The 18,788-nt window shown below is 48.4% G+C and overlaps 1 protein-coding gene and 1 long non-coding RNA gene across 2 annotated transcripts in view; one reads left to right on the forward strand and one right to left on the reverse strand.

Annotated features, from left to right (window-relative positions):
• The window catches only part of CD276 (CD276 molecule), a 42,565-nt gene extending 29,158 nt beyond the window's left edge, over positions 1-13,407 (reverse strand). Inside the window, 1 exon segment of the mRNA XM_048482157.1 lies at positions 13,124-13,407. The gene's annotated coding sequence lies outside the window, so the exon portion shown is untranslated.
• LOC125424727 lies at positions 7,810-17,978 on the forward strand. The gene is made up of 3 exons (XR_007243267.1): positions 7,810-7,935; positions 10,591-10,593; positions 17,968-17,978. It is a non-coding gene; the product is annotated as an uncharacterized LOC125424727 (long non-coding RNA).
• Positions 17,979-18,788: the final 810 nt, after the last annotated feature.

Genomic DNA, 18,788 nt, shown 5'->3' on the forward strand with positions numbered 1-18,788 from the left:
TTGCAGGAGAGAAAGCAGGGATATAAATCCAAACTCTTCTTCTTCTTACATTGTTAACACAAATGGGAAGAGTAGATTCTTACTGGCACATTACTAAGCCAGGATAGAGAGACTAGACCGAATACAAACACTTTCTAAGACATACTGATTGGGAAAAAAGGACCCCCTTGGGCTAGGCGTGTCAATCGGTGGACCGAAGTCTGGAAGGCTAAAAAGAGCCCATTCCGGCAGAACCTTGCGCAAAATTCTTTCCTCTGCTTTCAAAAAAAGAAAAGCACTTTCCTAACCATCCCCCAAACCCCAGGGGACGACTTCAACGGATCTCCTTCCACAGTCCCACGGCAAAGGATGCTGACCGAAGCAGCTGTTCCCTTCACACTGTTTCCTCCGTAGCCACAATATCCTGGCCCCGAAAGGACCACAGCAAAAAGGAGGGGGGAAGGGGGAATGCACAGCCGTGCAGTTTCCTCAGCTGGGATTCCCCCTCTGGTCTTTTTTCGGGTCTTGAAGCCACTGAACTTGTTTAAAAAGCGGCGTCAGAATCCCAGCTGGCAGAACTTTCCCCGACTGAGGTTAGACATTTGACCGGCCAAACAGTGCCAAAGGGAACAGCCCAATGCCCGTACTGTTCATTTCGCAGAACTGGAACAGACAAGAGGACAGGTTTGCTTTTGGGAAAGATCCCAGGCCGAAAGAGACAAGATCCGGCAGCCTTGCTGACTCTCAGGCGACACGGCTGGGGTTTGGTTTGATCACCCAGGAGCAAAGGCGGGATCCAGCAGGTTCTCACCAGTTCCCAAGAGTGGGTTACTACCCTGTTTCCCCAAATATAAGACATCCCCTAAAAATAAGACATAGTAGAGGTTTTGCTGAAGTGCGAAATATAAGGCATCCCCCGAAAGTAAGACATAGCAAAGTTTTTGTTTGGAAGCTTGCCCGACGAACAGAACACAGAAAAATAAGACATCCCCTGAAAATAAGACATAGCACATCTTTGGGAGCAAAAATTAATATAAGACACTGTCTTATATTCGGGGAAACACGGTAATTGTTTGTGTGTGCTGAGAGGGGGTTACTAATTGGGTCTGCTTTTCCGTTAGAACTTCCATTAGGTCCAAAAATCAGAAAGTCCTGTTGTGGCTGGTTAGCGAAGGTAGAAAACGGGATAAATTCTCCCTGTTGGGCTGTTTTAAAAACATGTTTTAGAAATATGGTCAAGTTCCTTGTTTGAGGAAAGTCTCCTTCTTTTGATTTCTAGAAACAAAATTAAGTATTTGAAAGTATCAAGTATTTGACAGGCAGTCAATTAGAGGAGAAGTCGTTGTTTCTGTTGGCAGTAGACGATAGGACTTGCTAGAATGAGTTTAAATTATGGACAGAAAGATACCAGCTGGAAATTGGGAACTTTTATTTACAGTAAGAGTTTTCTACAGTAACAGAGAAATTATTAATGCCCCGCCCCCTTCGTGCCCGGCCATGCCCCCGTCGTGCCCCGCCCAGCCCCATTGGCACTACACCACTGTTTGAATCCCACCACCATAGGAACCTGTTACTAACATTTTTGGATCCCACCACTGCTCAGGAGCCTCCCAAAGATGGAGCTGTGGAATCCACGAAATCAGAGCCAAAAACAAAACAGAAGGCTTTCAGACAATTTTACAAAACCGAGTCGTTGAACTGAGCACTTAACTGAATTGTGGGATCGGAAAACCTTGAGCTGCGACTCCTCAAACTGAATGTCATTTTAATGTCGTTTTGGGCTGCCTCGGTGGAGAAGCAAACCTCTGCACCCCTGCGGATCCGTCGTCAATCACCTGCGTGTTGTTGGCAAATAAAAGATTGCGATGGATAACAATCTTGTTTGGGTGTTGACTATGCAGAACGCAAAGCGGTACTCGCTGGGCCAAACTAACACTTCATTTTCAGAGCAAGTTTTAGCCTTGGTTCTTTTTCACTTTTTTCAACATGCAGCCAAGATCCAAACAGTGTGATACGCTACGCCAGCGTGGTGTAGTGGTTAAGAGCGGGTGGATTCTAATCTGGAGAACCGGGCTTGATTCCCTGCTCTGCCACTTGAGCTGTGGAGGCTTATCTGGTGAACCAGATGTGTTTCCGCACTCCTGTGTTCCTGCTGGGTGACCTTGGGCTAGTCACAGTTCTCTCAGAACTCTCTCAGCCCCACTTACCTCACAAGGTGTCTGTTGTACAAAGACTGTACTATCTGAGACTTTTAAGGAAACAACAACTGAATGGAAAACTCCTGGTGTCCTTTTACCGCTGTGCTATAGAGAGTGTCTTCACCTACTGCATCTGTGTATGGTTCTCCAGTTGCACAGTGGCAGATGGGAAGGCGCTCCAAAGGGCGATCACTACTGCACAGAGGATTATCGGCTGCCCTCTCCCCTCCTTGGAAGAACTCTATAATTCCCGAAGCCTAAAGAAAGCCCAAAATATTCTGAGAGCCGTCTCATCCAGCACCTCTCTTTTTTTGAACTGTTATCATCCGGCCCAGATGATACAGGTCCTATCAAAACTAGGACAAAGAGGCTTTAGAGACGAAGCACTTCTACTCTAAGAGCTGTGGCCTTATGCCTAGGCACTCAGCGGCTTCGTGTTGATGTGTTTGGGGCTGTGTAGGGATGGGTGGAGGAAGGGGAAAGTGAGGATGGGGGATAAGTCTGAAATTGTGTGCATCGAGGAACGCTGCTGTAAATTTCGTTGTGCGTGCACAATGACAATAAAATGCTTATGCTTATGCTTATGTTGTTGTGGGGAAAGGAAAGGAGCTTGTAAGCCACCTTGAGTCTCCTTACAGGAGAGAAAGGTGGGGTATAAATCCAAACTCCTTTTCTTCTTTAACGTGCAGCGTCCTAACAACAAAGTGCCCACAACTGCAATATCAGCTTTCTAACTGTTTCATCAAAAGATTCGTGAAATAGCCAAGAATAGCGCTCTTCAACTGCTGGATCTAGAGTTACCAGATCTCCGATCACCAGCAACTGCCCCCTTCCAACCCCTGCCATTTCACAGGCCAAAATGGAGAAAAATAAGAAAAAAATTTTCCATCACGTTGATGGTAGAACCCAGAGGAGATGTCACCTCGCTCTAGGATTCAGTGAAGGTTCTATGGTAAAACCACAGTTTGCCCTGATTCCTAGCACAGCTTGACACCACTTCAATCTGGAAATGACATCATCTCATCCATGTATCGTGGCGCTGGGGTGCTGTGTGGTTTCCGGGCTGTATGGCCGTGTTGTAGCAGCATTCTCTCCTGCTAGAACCCAGCCATACAGCCCGGAAACCACCCAGCACCCCAGTGATTCCGGCCGTGAAAGCCTTCGACAATATATTGTGGCGCTCCCTGCTGCACACTTCCTGCTGCCTGGTTTGCGCTTCCTGTCAATTCTGGTTTGCTGTCCATGGTTCTGACTTTGACCCCACGGATACTGCAACTGTGGCTCCCGCTTTCCTGTCACGTGACTGATGCCACAGAGCTTCCTGTCACGTGCTTGCGGCTCAGTTGGGGGGGGGGGGAACAACCACCAAATCCCTCAAAGAAAGCTATTGCTAATTTGACCTGAACTGGGAACTTGGGGAAAAAGTAAAAACAACATTCTCATATTAATACGTTTGTTAAATCCATGTGGAGCAGCGATTTTTTTTCTGCTTGCTTCTCAGTAGAAGAAGAAGAAGAAGAAGAAGAAGAAGAAGAAGAAGAAGAGGAAGAGGAAGAAGACGACAACGACGGAGGAGGAGGAGGAGGAGGAGGAGGAGGAGGAGGAGGAGGAGGAGGAGGAGGAGGAGGAGGAGGAGGAGGAGGAGACGACGATGGAGGAGGAGACGACGACGGAGGAGGAGTAGTTTGGATTTATATCCCCCCTTTCTCTCCTGCAGGAGACTCAAAGGGGCTTACAATCTCCTTGCCCTTTCCCGCTCACAACAAACACCCTGTGAGGTGGGTAGGTCTGAGAGAGCTACATAGAGCTGTGACTAGCCCAAGGTCACCCAGCTGGCGTGTGTGGGACTGCACAGGCTAATCTGAATTCCCCAGATAAGCATCCACAACTCAAGCGGCAGAGCGGGGAATCAAACCCGGTTCCTCCAGATCAGAGTGCACCTGCTCTTAGCCACTACGCTACTGCTGTTCCCTTCTGCTCTGTCCCACCGTAGCTATCGAGCGCCACAGTATGACAGCCAGCCCCTAATCAGATTCACGCCAGACTCTTTCCTGTTCCAGGCAGAGATGCTAACTGCTTTCACCCGGCTTTTCAGCAGCTGCTCCCTGTGGAAGCAGCTGTGAGATTTGGCTCCGTCTCTCGCTCGATTTTTCGGCCTCAACGGGCACCAAAACAGGCTGACAACTGGTGAGCGCACGGCGCCAAATGCAACCAGCTCTTATGAAAGGCAGGCATTCACGGGCGGCCCAGACCCATCTATGAGTCCCTTCATTCATCGGGCCCCCAACGCCCTCGCATGCCAAGCCCCGCCTCCCGGGCGTGACCTCGCTGCAAGATGGAAAAGGGAGACCAGCCCCAAAGGGCCCGGCCTCCTCGAGGAAAGATCCAGAGAAGAAAACAGGTACAGATGTATTGATTCCCATCGATGGATCCTTGCACAGAACTGTAATCAAGAAGGGGGGTCAGCCTTCCTGGTCTGATCTTACAACTGAATGCACAAAATCCTCCACTGTGCCAGACTTGGAGAAATCACAAGATACACACACACACACACACACACACACACAGGTAAAGAATAAGAAGTTGTGTTCCCAAAGCACCATGAACCCCTGCAGGTACAAAACCTTGGTCCCTTCCGGACATGCAAAATAACACACTTTCAATCCACTTTCACAATTGTTTGCAAGTGGATTTTGCTCTTCCGCACAGTAAAATCCAGCTGCAAAGTGCATTGGAAGTGGATTGAAAGTGGATTATATTTCAAACAGTCAAGCTAGAGATGAGACTTTGAAGAGTTTGTATATCCCCCCTTTCTCTCCTGTAAGAAACTCAAAGGGGCTTACAATCTCCTTGCCCTTCCCCCCATCACAACAAACACCCTGTGAGGTAGGTGGAGCTGAGAGAGCTCTGAGAAGCTGTGACTAAGGTCACCCAGCTGGCGTGTGTGGGAGTGCACAGGCTAATCTGAATTCCCCAGATCAGCCTCCACAGCTCAGGCAGCAGAGCGGGGAATCAAAACCCGGTTCCTCCAGATTAGAATGTACCTGATCTTAACCACTACGCCACTGCTGTTTCCTTGCATAGGAAAACAGAAAAACAAACGCCCCTTCCGCACATACAGAACAATGCACTTTCAATCCACTTTCAATGCACTTTGCAGCTGGATTTAACTGTGCGGAATAGAAACATCTAACTTGCAAACAACTGTGAAAGTGGATTGAAAGTGCATTATTCTGTGTGTGTGGAAGGGGCCCTAGATAGCCAGGGGAGAAAGAGACTCTTCTAGGAATCATTTTTTTTAAATGAATGTGGACAGATTTCTGTCTCCGTATGTAACAGCAAGAAGCCATATCAGATCCTGCCAGTTGGCTGAACCAGTATAGCCAAGACATGGGTCGAGCATACAAAATAACGTGTTTGTGGTCTGTCCACGCAGCCAAATGCTATTCCTTCCCCAAATGAGTACACTGTAAGTTATCGCAACACAGTCTGCAACGTTACACTAGCGGAACAAGAGCAAGGTCATACTGACGCAAGTTGCCCGTTCTCTTCACCGAAGCTGAAATAACGCAGTACTGGGGTAGAGTTCTTCACAGCAGGTCTTGACGAAATGCAGAGAATGCCAGAGCTTAGGAGAGACAGCAAGTCTGTGGAAAACTTTGGGTCAGCCATTCTCTTGCCATCTCATAAGAACATAAGAACTAGCCTGCTGGATCAGACCAGAGTCCATCTCGTCCAGCACTCTGCTACTCGCAGTGGCCCACCAGGTGCCTTTGGGAGCTCACAGGCAGGAGGTGACAGCAATGGCCTTCTGCTGCGGCTGCTGCTCCCGAGCACCCTGAAGTCTGCTAAAGCGTTTGCAATCTCTCCAGATCCAAGGAGGGATCAAGATTGGTAGCCATAGATCGACTTCTCCTCCACAAATCTGTCCAAGCCCTTTTTAAAGCTATCCAGGTTAGTGGCCATCACCACCTCCTGTGGCAGGATATTTCAAACACCAATCACACGTTGTGTGAAGAAGTGTTTCCTTTTATTAGTCCTAATTCTTCCCCCCAGCATTTTCAATGAATGCCCCCTGGTTCTAGTATTGTGAGAAAGAGAGAAAATTTTCTCTCTGTCAACATTTTCTACCCCATGCATAATTGTATAGACTTCAATCATATCCCCCCTCAGACATCTCCTCTCCAAACTAAAGAGTCCCAAACGCTGCAGCCTCACCTCATAAGGAAGGTGCTCCAATCCTTCAATCATCCTTGCGTGAAGAAATGTTTCTTTTTATTAGTCCTAATTCCACCTCCACCACCCCCCTCAGCATTGTCAATGGATACCCCCTGGTTTTAGTATTGTGAGAAAGAGAGAGAAATTTCTCTCTGTTAACATTTTCCATCCCATGCATAATTTTATCTTATCTACCTTACAGGGTTGTTGTGAGGATAAAATTAAACGGGGGGGGGAGTTGGCCACAGTTTCACGGAGGCGGGACGGCACAGAAAAAAAGGCAACCAACAAATAAACCTAGGCAAGAGACTTGAACCCAGTTCTACTCCTTTCAAGCCCGTCTCTTAGCCACTTGGCAAAGAAGCCACGATTAAAATGCTCATTTAATTCTTCCTACTGTCTCCTGCCTGTCCGTTCCCAGCAGCCCAATTACCGTTCCCACTATGACAAATCTATTTATTTAAAGAGAACGATGAAGCTATTTTTAAAACTGTCTGCTTACGGTTTTCGTCTCGGAATGACCCCTCTCCCAAGTTTCTCCTTTCTCCGCCAACGCACCACCGTAATTGTCAAGTCAAAAATACTTGCCACAGGTGCGATGCCGTCGTCTCGGCTTGCCACCCTACAGACAGAACCACCAGTAGCCATATAGGCCACTACTTGAATAGCAAAACCAGAACTGGTTACAGTGGGCAGACGGGGAATTCGGTACTCTTTATGTAATTATATAAAATTAGACTGCAAAAATGTAAAAGCAGGCCTACACAAGCAAACGTGTATCACCCATATGTGCAATGCAGCAAGCCTTTATTGGCATAGACAACAGTACAACAATAATAAAAAACGGATTAAAAAAACATATACAGTACAGGAAATAAATGTTAAGTCGAAGGAAATCTACTGGCATTTAGTAATTTCCAGGAGAAAGTCTGCCACTATCATACAGAGAGAAGGATCAGGGTTGTCCAATCTAAATAAATCGGGGAAATCGGGTAAATGTAAAGGAGCAAGATTCACACACTTGGATCTGATTTCCTTGAATCTGAGACAGTGTAGTAATTGGTGGGCCAGAGATTCAACTGAGCCATCGTTACACGGGCACAATCTTTTAGCCTTTTCTTGCTTGTTAAATCTGCCACGTAACAAGGCAGAAGGCATAACATTAACATTATGTGCACTTGAGGTGAATGTATTTATCTGTACACATATTTATTCATTTATGCTTGTATTATATTTATTTATAGCCAGCGCGGTGTAGTGGTTAAGAGCAGGTGGATTCTGATCTGGAGAACCAGGTTTGATGCCCCACTCCTCCACCTGAGTGGCAGAGGCTTATCTGGGGAACCAGATGTGTTTCCGCCCTCCTACATTCCTGCTGGGTGACCTCGGGTTAGTCACAGTTCTCTCAGAACTCTCTCAGCCCCACCTACCTCACAAGGTGTCTGTTGTAGGGAGAGGAAGGGAAAGGAGCTTGTCAGCCTCCTTGAGTCTCCTTACAGGAGAGAAAGGTGGGGAATAAATATAAACTCTTCCTCTTATAGTTTGTAGGTAGAAATTGGGTTGCACAAATAGTCAATCATCAGCTACCTGTGTCTACCTGGCTGCCACCTGGTGTGCCAATGCCACCCTTTCAACTACCTGTGTCTACCTGGCTGCCACCTGGTGCGCCAACGCCACCCTTTCAAGCTGCTTCCTCCTTTGCTACTTATCATTCCGGGTGGGCGCAAAAATTGGGTGGCGCTGAATAAGTCAATAGACAGTAAATTGCTTGTGCGGTGGTTGCACGCATCCACCGGCCCTGCTGCCTAATGAGGCAGCTGCGTTTTGGACCCGCAGGGACCGGAGGAAAATTAAATCAACCCGAGGTCAGCCCCAGCCTGGCCCAAACCACAAGCCGAGATTGATTTTGGCACTCGAAATCCTGCCGGGGAAATCAGGCGGAGACATCGCTCATTAGATCAAATAACAGACACATTGATTTTGCTTGGCGAGAGCAAAACAATGGTTGGGGAGGGGGTGGAAAACACGGGTTGCTGCGGGCTTGTGCCTAGCATGGGCCCCTTCCGCACATGCAGAATAATTCACTTTCAATCCACGTTCACAACTGTTTGCAAGTGGGTTTTGCTATTCCGCACAGTAAAATCCAGCTGCAAAGTGCATTGGAAGTGGATTGAAAGCGCCTTATTCCGCATGTGCGGAAGGGGCCACAGAGAGCATGCGCTGGAACCACTGAGAAAGGGCAAACAGGCTGGAATTTATGATGGGCAAAACATACCCCCATTGATATGACAACCTCCCCCAGCGCTAATAAACAGGGAAAAATGTTCTGCAAAAATGTTGAAACATACGAAGCTCCCTTATAGCGACTCAGCTCACTAGCTCAGAATTATGTGCTCTGTCCGGCAGCAGATGTCAGTGGCCTTTTCCAAAGGTTGCTGCCCAAGATCCTAACACAGAGAGACACAATGAAGCTGTCAGACTCCCGGGCTACCAAGATCAGACTTGTCTACTCAAACTGGCAGAAACTCTCCGAGTCTTTCGCATTATAGGCTACTTTTTAAATTAGAAACGTCAGGGCTCGAACCGGGAAATTTCAGTACGCAAAGCTGCCGTTCTCCGGATTCTCAGGGAAGGGTCTTTCGATCACCTGTTGCCTGACCTTTTTTGCTTAGAGATTTTACCCATTTAAAAAGGCATTAAAAACCAGCAATCAATAAACAAACAAACAAGGAAGGAAGGAAGGAAGGTCACTAAGTAAATGTCCAACTAAACCAGGGGTCTGCAACATGCGGCTCTCCAGATGTTCATGGACTACAAATCCCATCAGCCAGTTGGCTAGGCTGGCAGGGGCCGATGGGATTTGTAGTCCATGTTATCTGGAGAGCTGCAGGTTGCAGACCCCTGAACTAAACAGAATGGTCTTCGCTTGCTGGTGGAAGGCAATGATCAAGGCAGTCAGATGAATCTCCCGGGGGGGGGGGGATTTCATTACTGCGGGGCCTCAACCAAGAAGGACCTTCTTCAGTTTGCCACCATAGAGACTAGGAACTGAACTCAAGACCTTCCACATACAAAGCAGCTGCCAGAGTTGTGTAGTGCTTAAGACCAGATGCACTCTAATCTGGAGAATCAGGTTTGAGTCCCCGCTCTGCCACTTGAGCTGCGGAGGCTTATCTGGGGAACCAGCTGAGCTTGTGCACTCCAACACGTCAGCTGGGTGATCTTGGACTAGTCACAATTCTTCAGAGCTCTCTCAACCCCATCTACCTCACAGGGTGTTTGTTGTGAGCAGGGAAGGGAAAGGAGATTGTAAGCCCTTTTTGAGTCTCCTTACAGGAGAGAGAGGATATGTAATGTAATAAATAATATAAATCCAAACTCCTCCTCCTCTTCGTTCACTGAGTCCTGACCCTTTTGTTTAAACCACCCCTTTAAACCACTGTTTAAACCACAAATTCGCATTCAAGGCCCAACGGCTCACCCAAAAGTGTGGCTTCAAACTGATTTAATTCCTCAAACATTTACTCCGCCTCCCCTCTTCTCCCACCTAACCTTGGCTGTAGCTGCCTTTCCCATTCTGCAGCCACAGACAAAAAAGCAGGAAGTGTCTCTTCTCTCTCCTTCCTGCAAGAGGCACACGGGCTTCTAGCATCCTTTCTTCCCATGTCTGCCCGATGACTCAAGAGCCTGGGAGCTTCTGCGATTCCAGTCATGCCGTTATGAGCCCTAGGAAGTGACTCGAAATCCGGCAGAACAATAGAGAGCACCCGTGTCCGCAGCCACACGGAGAAGACCCTCAACGCCAGTATCTTTTTCAGTGCGTTTTTAGCGCCCAGATAAAACGTTTCGGGGATTTTGATGGCAACCCAAACGGAAGTTGGTTTCAAGCAGCCAGCTCGAGGTTGACTCAGCCTTCCACGTTTGGTAAAATGAGTTCCCAAAGAAGTAAATGCAACCAAAATGCATGTAAGATTGGCATTTATACAGCATTAGTTATCTGTGGGTTTTTGCTACTGATAAAAGTTTTCACGATCACTTGGTTGTGAAAGTTATTTGAAGTTGCATTAGTCTTCTGGATTATTTTAATCAGTAAATGTTCACGCAATTGAATAACTACACAGCTATCCCACCATAGATACGTCTAAGCCCCGTTATGTCCATCTAAGCAGATGGCCACCTCCACATCTTGCGGCAGTGAGTTCCACAAATCAACCTCCCATTTTGTGAGCACATTGTTCTTTTTTTATTTTCGCTGTTAAGCAGGAAGAATAACTCAGGAGAGGGCGTCTGAAGTATTCATATATAAATTTTCCCTAAAAATAAACGGATGCAGAGGTGGGATCCAGCAGGTTCTCACAGGTTCCCGAGAGTAGGTTACTAATTATTTGCGTGTGCCGAGAGGGGGTTACTAATTGGTGATTTTGCCAAGTGATTTTTGCCTTAGTTACGCCCCTCCTCTCCAGCGGTAGCAGCAGAACTGAAACGACGTCTAGCCAGGAGATGCACCGAAGCGATCGCATTGGCAGCCTGCGCCTGTGTGCATTCGTTTCCCTCCCAAGGACCGGCGCAGCGGCTGCGTCCTTGCCACAGCCCCGCCCAGGAATGCCCCGCCCCTGGAATGCCCAGCGACACCCCCATCGTGCCCCGCCCAGCCCCATTGGTGCTACGCCACAGTTTGAATCCCACCACCATGGGAACCTGTTACTAAAATTTTTGGATCCCACCACTGAAGGGATACAGAGATTGCCAGAAGCTTTAAATACACTGAACTTTGCTGCAAGCAGATATTTGACAGATATTGGTCCCATATCTGAGCCGTTTTCCAAGGGAGGCGTCTAAAGATGTCGATCGCATTTGAGGGAGTAAGAGACACTACAGGAATTAGAGGAAGTTAACCGTCTGCCTGGGCTGATCAAATGCAGACAAAAGACATGACTAACCTTTTGGACAACAGAAAGCATTTCTTTGAGGACAGGAGGCTGAGTGGTCAGAAGCCATATTTGATTATAGAAAGAAAGAAAGAAAGAAAGAAAGAAAGAAAGAAAGAAAGAAAGAAGAGAGAAGGAAGAAGAAGAAAGAAAGAAGGAAAAGAAGAAGAAGAAGAAGAGAAGAAGAAGAGGGAGGAAGGGAGGAGGGAGAAAGGAGGGAGGAAGAGAGGAAGGGAGGAGAAGAAGAAGAGGAAGAGGACGAGGAAGAGAAGGAAGAAAAGAAAGGTAAAAGGAAGAAAGAGAAGAAAGAAGAGAGGTAAGAAAGAAGAATTAGAGGTCAGAGGGAGGGAATGGAGGGAGAGGAAGGAGGGAAGGGAAGGAAGAAGAGGAAGGAAGAGAGGAAGAGAGGAAGGAAGGAAGAGAGGAAGGAAGGAAGAAAGAAAGAGAGTAAGAAAGAAAGAGAGTAAGAAAGAAAGAGAGTAAGAAAGAAAGGTAGAAAGAACGAAATGAAAGAAAGGAAGGAAGGAAGGAAGGAAGAGAGGAAGAGAGGAAGAAAGAAAGAAAGAAAGAAAGAAAGAAAGAAAGAAAGAAAGAAAGAAAGAAAGAAAGAAAGAAAGAAAGAAAGAAAGAAAGAAAGAAAGAAAGAAAGAAAGAAAGAAAGAAAGAAAGAAAGAAAGAAAGAAAGAAAGAAAGAGAAAGCCTTTATTGGCATGTTATATTTGATTATAGATCCAATACAGAGAAGAAGAAAACAGATGGATCTTGGGAGCGAAGGCAGCCGGCCAGCCTGCGTAACCAGATCAGACAGATCACGGCCAGCGTAGCTGGTCAGAATGGGTGGGTCAGTTCTCCACAGCAGGAATACTGATGAGGCCGGAGGCTGATAACGGGAAGGCCAGATGTGACATTTGGATCTAAAAAACAGCTGGGGAGGAATGGGTCAGCACCGCCCAAAACACTCTTCCCAGACATACTGTTTCTCCACTCCCAAAAGCGTATGCGATGAGAAAAGAACTCAAATGTCAGGCAGTTCTATCTCTCCTCTACCCAGGCTCATGGGCAATTTGGTCCCCAGAAAATATGTTCCCATCTATTAAGGAGAACTGTTGTCTGTTAAGTGCGTGCCGCGTCTTGGAGTTCAACACCGCGGAGCAAACGAGGGTCTTTCGAAAAGGAAAACTGCAGCCGGCCTCGAGCCCCTTGGGAGACGGGCAAGGTACAAAATGTAACACATAAATAAAAGAAATATATTCCATTCTACGAAGCAAAAAAACCCAATTGATCTGGACCTCACCCTAAAAAGGGTGCCACACGCCATAAAGAAAGCTGGCCCGAAACTGACCAAGTCATTGAACGCGGTCAGGAAACTTCTGAAATAAGGCAGATGTATTCAGGATCGAGATCGCCCACGATTTTGGGGCGATGGGGGGGAAGAAGGCAGAGAAAGCCCCGCTCTGATAAGCGACTTATAAAAGGCCCCTTCCGCACACGCAGGCTAACGCGCGTTCAATCCACTTTTGCAATTGTTTGCAATTCTGCACAGTAAAACCCAGCTGTAAAGTGCTTTAAAAGTGGACTAGAAGTGCATTATGCGGAAGGGGACATAGGACGGGTTACCCGCAAGGAAGAGACCCCCCTCTCCACGATGCAGTGCATGCAAAAGTCCCCGAGTTCGAACACCGGCGTCTCCAAGCTAGTGCCATGCAAGGAGGGGGGGATGCAACCCCCAAACGCCCCTCTTAAGTTCCCCCACCCCCAAGAAGCGCCCCTGCCTCCCCCATCCCCAAGGGAAGCGCTTACCCCGGCCGAGGAGCGATCCGAAAGCCCCTCCGCGGTTGGGATCGTGGTGCTTTTGCGCGCCCCCCCCGGTGCGCGGCCAGCCCTGCCCTAGCCGAGGGCGGCGGAAGGGAGGAAGTGGCTGGGGGGAGCCGAGAGTTTGCAAAGGCCACGCCGGCCCCCGGGCTTCCGGTTGGCCGGGGAGTTTCCCAAATAGTGGCCGGAGCGCAACGTGGCCCCCGGTGCGGGGGGGAGGGGAATCAGGCTTGGGCGAACTGGATCTGCAAAAGCCCAGAGTCCCAAAGGGCCACGTGCGAACGGGGGAAGGAGGCAGGCAACGGGGCGGGTCCCTCCTTCGACCCTCCCCCCTAAATTGCAACCTCGGGGGGCGGGAAAGACATTCTTCGGGACTCCTCTCAATTATTGCAAATCCTGGGGGGGGGGGAAGGTCCCATCCCCCCCCCGAATTAAAGAAACAATGCACCTCCAACCCTCCCCCCCTGAATTGCAACCTGGGAAGGCATCTTTCGACCTCTCTAAATTGTAAACCTGGGAAGGCATCTCCTTCAACCCTCCCCCCCGAATTGCAACCTGGGGAAGGCATTTCTTCAACCTCCCCTGAATTGCAACCTGGGGGGGGGAAGGCATCTCCTTCGACCCTCCCCCCCTAAATTGCAACCTGGGGGGGGGGGAAGGCATCTCCTTCAACCCTCCCCCCCTGAATTGCAACCTGGGGGGGGGAAGGCATCTCCTTCAACCCTCCCCCCCTGAATTGCAACCTGGGGGGGGGAAGGCATCATGTCTTGAGTTCGTTTGCACCTTGCCTTCCCCCTCCCCTCCCCCCAAGACGGTCCCAAAGCGGCTTCGCTTTCTTCTCCATCACGGCCAAGTGCGTGCCAGCGCGCCTTCTGGGCTACACTGCAGGGGGGTTGTCAGCAGCCGCTCTCGCTGCGCGGCGGCCCCCGGGGCCGACACTGCGAGGTTGTTTTAAGCCACTCTCTCCAGGCTGAATGTTAGGACGGCCCGCGATCGCTCGAATAGGGCTTGGACTACATTGCAGGGCTGCACAAGGCGAGTAGAAGAGGGCTGGACTAAGCTGCGGCGGGTCTTGCCTTGTCAGCCATAACTCCTCCTCCCAAAATCTTAGCAGTCTTTGAAGGGGAGCGAGAAAAGCGCTGCTGCCGCCCTATGACGTCAAAGCTAACATCTGGGCTGGAAGGGAGAGCGGTGACGTCAGAAGCCGCCAGGAAACCCCCTTTGCGGGCAAGGAGCTTTCTTTTACGCGGTGACCTCATCAGGATTCCTCCCAGCTGGGGCTCTGATTGGCTTTTCCCGACATTGGAGCCACAGAGCCTCAAAACTGGCTTTATATCGGCATCTAGTGAGTGGTTTGGTCATTGCATGTCGTTATATCGGCATCTAGTGAGTGGTTTGGTCATTGCATGTCATTATATCAGCATGTAGTGAGTGGTTTGGTCATTGCATGTCGTTATATCAGCCTCTAGTGAGTGGTTTGGTCATTGCATGTCGTTATATCGGCATCTAGTAGTGGTTTGGTCATTGCATGTCATTATATCAGCATCTAGTGAGTGGTTTGGTCATTGCATGTTGTTATATCAGCCTCTAGTGAGTGGTTTGGTCATTGCAGGTCTTTATATCAGCATCTAGTGAGTGGTTTGGTCATTGCAGGTCTTTATATCAGCATCTAGTGAGTGGTTTGGTCATTGCAGGTCTTTATATCAGCATCTAGTGAGTGGTTTGGTCATTGCAGGTCTTTATATCAGCATCTAGTGAGTGGTTTGGTCATTGCAGGTCTTTATATCAGCATCTAGTGAGTGGTTTGGTCATTGCATGTCGTTTTATTTATTTATTTATTTATTTATTTATTTATTTATTTATTTATTTAGGCTTTTATACCGCCCCATCCCCGAAGGGCTCTGGGTGGTGTACAGCATATAAAATAACAATGTAAAATAGTTAAACATTTAAAAGCAGCGATAAAACCAAAATTTGGTTTGCACAATCTCAATGGTTAGATATCAGCATCTAGTGAGTGGCTTGGTCATTGCATGTCGTTGCATGTGGCTGGTTTGGGTTCAGACGTCGCATGTCCGATTTGCTTGTCTACAGGGGGGGGAAATGCCATTTTTTGGGGTGCACCCTTTTCGGACTGGGAAGACGGTTTCGTGAACCGAAGAGCCCACTTCGTAAAACAGATAATGATGGGGTTATGCTGTTCTCACCAGGGGCGTACTGCCCAAGGGGTCATATAGGGTCAAATGTCTCCGGGCTGCGGCCATTTAGTCATGTGGGGGGGGGGCGGAAAATCACCCCCACTGACTTCAAGACCTGGTGCAAAAAAAATTGTTTGGTTGTGGTAGAGGAGGGTGGCCGCCCATGGATGGCGGAAATCTCAGATTTTGCATTGGGCTACATTTTTCCTAGATATGCCTCTGGTTCCCGCCCCCCTCCCCATTAAGTCACAGCCAACTTATGGGTTTTCAAGGCAAGAGATGAACAGAGGGGCTTTGCCGATCCATTGGCTGCCTCAGCACAGAAAACCTGGTATTCCTTGGTAACCTACCCATCCAAATACTAACCGGGGTCAACTCTGCTTAGCTTCCAAGATCTGCCCCTGTTCAGGCTTGTCAGGGCTGTCCCTGTGGTGCAAGAAATCCGTTAAGCCAACATGGTGGTTAAAACCAGGAGGACTCTCATCTGGAGAACCGGGTTTGATTCCCCGCTCCTCCACGTGAGCGGCGGACTTTTATTTAGCGAACTGGATTTGTCTCCCCACTCCTCCGTTCCTGCTGGGTGACCTTGGGCCTGTCACAGTTCTCTCAGAACTCTCTCAGCCCTGCCTACCTCACAAGGTGGGGAGAGGAAGGGAAAGGAGCTTATAAGCCGCCTTGAGTCTCCTGACAGTAGAGAAAGGTGGGGGTATAAATCAGTGGTGGGATCCAAAAATTTTAGTAACAGGTTCCCATGGTGGTGGGATTCAAACAGTGGCGTAGCGCCAATGGGGCTGGGTGAAGGACTGACGAGTGGCGAGGCTTACGGCTGAGGCCGGGACATTAATAATTTCTCTCTCACTGGAAAAAACTCTTCCTGTAAAAAAAAAAGTTCCTAATTTCCAGCTGGTATCTTTCTGTCCATCATTTAAACTCATTATAGCAAGTCCTATCGTCTACTGCCAACAGAAACAACTACTTCTCCTCGAATTGACTGCCTGTCAAATACTTCATACTTTCAAATACTTAATTTTGTTTCTAGAAATCAAAAGAAGGATACTTTCCTCAAACTAGGAACTTGACCATATTTCTAAAACATGTTTTTAAAACAGCCCAACAGGGAGAATGATCCATTTTCTACCTTCACGAACCAGCCACATAGGAAACAACAGGACTTTGTGATTTTTGGACCTAATGGAATTTCTAACAGAAAAGCGGACCCAATTAGTAACCCCCTCTCGGCACACACAAATAATTAGTAACCCACTCTCGGGAACTGGTGAGAACCTGCTGGATCCCCCCTCTGGTATAAATCCAAACTCCTCTTCTCCTCTTGACCATTAATGTGATTCCCTAGACTCCTTTGTGAAGTCAGTTGTGATGGAAATATTCTAGCTTCAGCTCATGAGGGGAGAAATGTGCTTCATATGCAGCAGCTGAGGTCTGAGTCATTTGCTACTGACTGATTTCTGGGCAGAGGCGGGCGGATGGCAGGAAAGACCGCCTGGAGACATAACAGAGACGTGGAAAAGGCTTAGTGGATAAACCACAGGATTCGCTGGCAGTCCTGACCCACCCCAAAGTTCAGAAGAATGGCAGCGCTGAGCCAGCAGAAATTGAGGCCCTCCTTTGACATTCTAATCTGTGCCTTCTGACTGTAAAGGTTGTCCTTTGCAGCAAATGGCTTCCCCGGCTCTTTATTTATTTGCTTGTTCCTTCTTATGTGACAGTGACGGCGAACCTTTTAGAGACCAAATGCCAATGGCGGAGCAAAGGGAAACTGTGTCCAGGACACGCAGGTGCCCTGTGCCTCTGCCACGCCCCTGTCTGCCCCTGCCCTGACCTGGAACTTTCCCGGAACACTCCGAAACACCCCCGGAATGCTCTTGCCACGCCCCGCAGAGGCACGTGCCTGGGGCATCGTGCACCCCTCACCCCCTTGGCGCTATGCCACTGCCGAGTGGTCAAACTGGGGCGACGTCATGCGTGCCCACAAAGAGGGCTCTGAGTGCCACCTCTGGCACTCGTGCCATAGGTTCGCCACCACTGTTATATGACATCTCTTCAAAGGGGACTCAAATTGGCAGTTGAAGAAGCAAAGAAAAATAATGCTGGCAAAGAAAAATATACAGAGGGTCCTGGATCCACTGCCCCATCTCATAAAGGCCCCTTCCGTACATGCGGAATAATGCCTGTTCAACCCACTTTCACAGTTGCTTGTAAGTGGGTTTTGCTATTCTGCACAGTAAAATCCAGGTGCAAAGGGCATTATTTTGCATATGCGGAAGGGGCCTCAGAACTACAGGCGGGACCCCAGGTTTTAGCAAGAAGACAACCTCAGCCTGTCGTGACATATAAAAAAGAGAGAAAGGTTCACGAAAAGGTCATCTTCTAAGCTAGCAGAAGTTTGCAAGCCCAGAGGCCGGAGACAGTCAGTCTAGGGGCTAGAAGTAACAACAGTTAACCTTTAACATGATTGGTTAGTTCAACTGTGACTCCCAGTGGTGGCGAACCTTTGGTACTCCAGATGTTATGGACTACAATTCCCATCAGCCAATTGGCCATGCTGGCAGGGGCTGATGGGAATTGTAGTCCATGAACATCTGGAGTGCCAAAGGTTCACCACCACGGCTCTAGTCCAATGAGAGGCTGATGTCGGGGCGGGGAAAAGTATCCTGTTGGATGTATGCATTGTGTATAGGAGCAGCAGTGGCGTAGGAGGTTAAGAGCTCGTATATCTAATCTGGAGGAACCGGGTTTGATTCTCCGCTCTGCTGCCTGAGCTGTGGAGGCTGATCTGGGGAATTCAGATTAGCCTGTGCACTCCCACACACGCCAGCTGGGTGACCTTGGGCTAGTCACAGCTTCTCAGAGCTCTCTCAGCCCCACCCACCTCACAGGGTGTTTGTTGTGAGGGGGGAAGGGCAAGGAGATTGTCAGCCCCTTTGAGTCTCCTGCAGGAGAGAAAGGGGGGATATAAATCCAAACTCTTCTTCTTCTTCTATATGCTATGCTAAGTTTAGATAGAGTTGAGACTTAGCTGAGTTCAGTGTGTGTTCAACTTTGTTATAGCTGAAGAGTTCTGTATAGTATTTTAGTCTTGTATAGAATAGACTTGTGTAACCTTGCAACTGCAAAAGTAAAACCTTCCTATGGAAAGAACATCTTGCGTCGAGAGTATTCTTTTCCAAGTGTGGTCGGAGGCTGCAGTGAGTGCAAGAAGACTACAGACCTTCTCATCTTATCAGAGGGACTCCGCTTTAAACTCTGCTGATACAGCCCACATCCCGTTCCATTGGCAAAGAGATCTATCCAGCCATTTTACCTTGCTGGAAAAGTCTCTGGCCAAATCCAGGTTTCAATACCTGTAACAGAAAAGGAACGGAAGCTCAGTTCAGAACTCAGTTCAGAACTCAACTAGCAAAAAGATGTGATCAACCTGCCAGAGGCTGGGTGGC

This window comes from Sphaerodactylus townsendi, linkage group LG17, assembly GCF_021028975.2.
Source record: "Sphaerodactylus townsendi isolate TG3544 linkage group LG17, MPM_Stown_v2.3, whole genome shotgun sequence".
Taxonomy (NCBI): Eukaryota; Metazoa; Chordata; class Lepidosauria; order Squamata; family Sphaerodactylidae; genus Sphaerodactylus; species Sphaerodactylus townsendi.